We start from the raw sequence: 4,147 nt of genomic DNA on the forward strand, positions 1-4,147 counted from the left end.
CGAGCATCCACTCCCACATCAGTGAGTACACTAAGGTGGCGAGGTCGCTCCATGGGCCAGACCACGATCCGAGCACCCAGGACTTCGATGGAGAGGTTGTCATGAGGGTGGGGTAAGACAAGAAGCATGGGCGGTTCTGGCTTGGCGACGGCGTCATCGACATGGCCTCTACTCCCTCTCTCTCCCAGATCCGAGCACGGAGCACGAGCGAGAGCCCAACCATTCGCACACGTCCGACCGTTGCACAGCACTGGGTCGACGCACTCGAGGTTATTCCTGTTTTACTTGTCATACATTGATTTTTACACACCTTAATTAGCTTTGCATTACTGAAACATTGGGGTGAAATATTACAGGCCCGGCTGGAACAAGAAATGAGGGCAACATCAGGAGCTGGAGGCCGGGCACCAGAGGATGGTGGCCCAACTGGAGGCCGAGCGGCAGGCCCAGTCGCAGAGGCTGACGGATATTACGGAGTTCCTACAAGGGCTTGAGCAACGTGTGGGCTTCTCTCTGCTAGCTAGGTTGTTGGTTCCACCTCCGCCTCCGTGTCCTGCAGCTCCAGCTACTCCTATGAGTATAAAAGTTTTTTACTTTCGCCTGTGCTTTGCTTGTATGGCCTCTACCTTCCTAGATTAGCTATCAAAATAATCTTGTCTCACATGTAATCTTTTCTCCTTTGTGCAGTCTCTATCTGACGGTGGTTCGAATAATCCACCTCATGCACCTCCGAATAATGGAGCTGGGCCTTCACCATAGTCGCAGTGGCCGAGATGAGTGCATGTTGTATTTTTTTCATTTGTTGTTCACTTGGTGATGGACTTGTGATATACTTGTGATACACTTGTGGACTTTGATGGACTTGTGGATTTATTTAGATGGACTTGAGCACTTATTATTATATATGTGATATATATTGTGATGGATGTGATATGTGCGGATGGATGTGTGGATGGATGAGATATATATGTGATGGATGAGATATATATGTGATATATGTTTGTATGAATTTATTTGTTATGATGGAATGTAAAAAAATAAAAATTGCCGTTTTTGATCACTTTGCCGAGTGTTTCACTCGGCAAAGGACCCCATTGCCGAGTGCCATGGTCACAGCACTCGGCAAAGCTAGAAAAATGGGCGCTCGGAAAACCATTTTTCCAGCTTTGCCGAGTGCCATGACCATGGCACTCATCAAAGAATTTTTTTAAAAAAAATTCAAACTTTGCCGAGTGCTGGTCAGAGGCCACTCGGCAAAGATTTTTTTTTTTTAAAAAAATCAAACTTTGCCAAGTGCCGGCCAGAGGGCACTCGGCAAAGATTTTTTTTAAATTTTTTTTTAACTTTGCCGAGCGTCGGCAATGGGGCACTCGGCAAAGAATTTTTAGAAAAAAAAACATCTTTGCCGAGGGCCGGATAGAGGGCACTCGGTAAAGAATTTTTTTTAAAAAATAAATAAAAAATCTTTGCCGAGTGCCTGCAGGGTTGGCACTCAGCAAAGCGACCGTCAACCGGGCGGGCGCCGTGGGTCGCTTTTCTTTGCCGAGTGCCCCCGGGGCTCTCGGCAAAGAGAGCTTTGCCGATCAATTTTTTTGCCGTGTGTTCATTGCCGAGTGCCGCACTCGACAAAGGTTTTGCCGAGGGCAATTTAGGCACTCGACAAAGAACCTGAATCCAGTAGTGTAAAATTTTAGTTCACGGATTGATTACTTGGATCATCATCTCATTCAAATTCTAATAAAAATAAATTTTATTCCTTATGAAAACTACATTAACATTTTGTGGTCAAAATATTTTTTTATTAAAGAAAAGTTAAGGGTTCAATCCCTACGAAGCCGGCCTGCACTTGACGCTAAGTTGCTTGCCTGCGTATTTCCTTTTTTATATGGACTCTGGCATGCAGCGCCGATCTTCGGTTTGGACTCTCTATCGGATGCCAACTCTGTCCTGGTTTCCTTGTCAACAGCAGACAATCCCATGTACGAAGACACTATTGCCTGGTGTATTTGATCTCCCGTACATGTGGCTAGAGCATCCTTAGAAGCACTCGGATAGCATCTTTATAAGCACTTAGATTTGGCATATCTGATATCTTTATGTAAAATATGACCCGAACCAAATTTGATTGCCAAAAGAATTTAACTCCGTCTCATTGTAATCGGACTCCGTATCAACACTATACGCGAGTTGTTTTAACACATGTGAGCATGTCTTATGAGTCCGAGTCACATACACGACTCAATATATTTTGGAATCCGACTCTATATCGCGTTAGACAAGAGTTATTCTAACTCGTATGAGCACATGTTATATATATAAGTCTGGACAGAAAAAAACTCTCCATTATCACGGACAAAAAAAAATAGACGGACCAAAAAATAGATAGAGATAAATTTTGCCTCTTTATTATTAGGTATAGATATAAATCGGCTATAGAAACAATAATGGGATTCATTACATTACACATGATGTACTTTGGCTATTCAACACGCCTACCCTTTCAAAAAAAAAATATTCAACACGCATACAATTGAATCAAGATTCATATATTGCTTATTTTTCTGGATGATTCTGTTTTACCGGTCACCTTACTAACCTAATCTGCTGCTGGGAAATATGTTATCTGAGTATTACCCACACGGCCACACCTTCGGCTATAGAGACGAATGCTCGGCTTGGAAATGCTGTGCCTTCCACAATCCGCGAAATTGGTAACAGACACCTGGTGTACAATCTTTGATGCTATGTACCCCATCCTCACCACTCCTCTGCCTCTGTAATCTGGTGCCTGTGCAGTGTGCACCATGGTCGAATTTTTTACTATTTGACCCTTTTTTCGAAAGTTTCTCTCAAATAGACTTCTGGCGGAAAGAATTCCGGAAATGGACCATTGGCTCGGCGCCAGAGTGACTGGCGCCGAGCTCGGCGCCACGGTCACTGGCGCCGAGCTCCTGGGCACGGGGAAATGGACTGCCAGGAGCTCGGCGCCAGTCACTCTGGCACCGAGCCTCCTAAATATCTGCCGCCCGACCCTTCTTCTTTCCCCATCTCACCCTAGCCGCCCCTGCCCGCGCCGTCGCCGCTCCACCGCCGTGCCCAGCGCCCGCCCGCACCACCGCGCCGCGCGCGCCGCCCGCGCGAGCGCGCGCGCCGCGCTGCCCGCGCCGCTGGCTCGCCGCCGCCGCTGCTGCTCCAGCGGCTGAGCCGCGCCCCGCGCGCCGCGCTCCGCTCCCTCGCCGAGCCCGCACCGCGCCGCCGTGCCCTCGCGTTGTGCCGTTGGTTGGCTCAGCGCCGAGCCGCCACGCCCTCCACCGTCTCGCCTTTGTCTCCACCCGCCTGGCCTCGGCCTCGCCGCCTTGCCCCCGTCCACCGCCGCCTCGCCTCGCCCCGCCTCGGCCGTCGAGCCGGTCTCGCAGCGCGGAGCGCCGGCACCCCGCGACCGCCGCGCGCCACCTCTGTCGTTGGCCGCGCCACCGGCCCGGATCTTCTTGACCTACGCCCATCGTCCGTCGACCCGGAAAGGTAAAAATATGAATATGCAATGTACCTATTTAGTTGGTTTGTTATTTACTAGTTATATTGATGATGAGTTAGTTGATTTAGTGAGATATATATGTAGATAGATAGAAACATAGATACATTGGTAAATAGATATAGTTAGATAGCTACTTAGATATGTAGTTATATTTGTAGTTAACTACATATGATCTAGCTATTTAGTGAGTACACTATAAATATATACGTAGTTATTATCTTGATTACTTAGTTTGTAGTTAGAAAGTACTTGTTAGGTACTATCTATCGTCTAATTTGGACTAAAGGACATGTGTTTCGTTATGTTTTTGAAATAGATGGACAACCTAGTGACCATATATCATGGAGGCACGGTTGAAAGCGATCGCTTATGGATATGTTGAGTTTCTTGATATGCAAAGCGTGCCTGTGCTATTCAATGATAGGCCTTCATTTAGTGATATGGTTGCAAGGGCTCGGGAGGAGCTGCATTGCTTTGGAGATGATGACATTGCAGTTGATGGTGTACTGCACCTAGGTTGTCCTTCGAACATCTTCAGGCGAATGATCTTAATTGGTTGTGCGGATCAGTGGGACAACTATGTGAGATCGGCTATGAAGAGCCAGCTACAAT

This window comes from Miscanthus floridulus, chromosome 19 (genome assembly GCF_019320115.1).
Source record: "Miscanthus floridulus cultivar M001 chromosome 19, ASM1932011v1, whole genome shotgun sequence".
In the NCBI taxonomy this organism is placed as follows: domain Eukaryota; kingdom Viridiplantae; phylum Streptophyta; class Magnoliopsida; order Poales; family Poaceae; genus Miscanthus; species Miscanthus floridulus.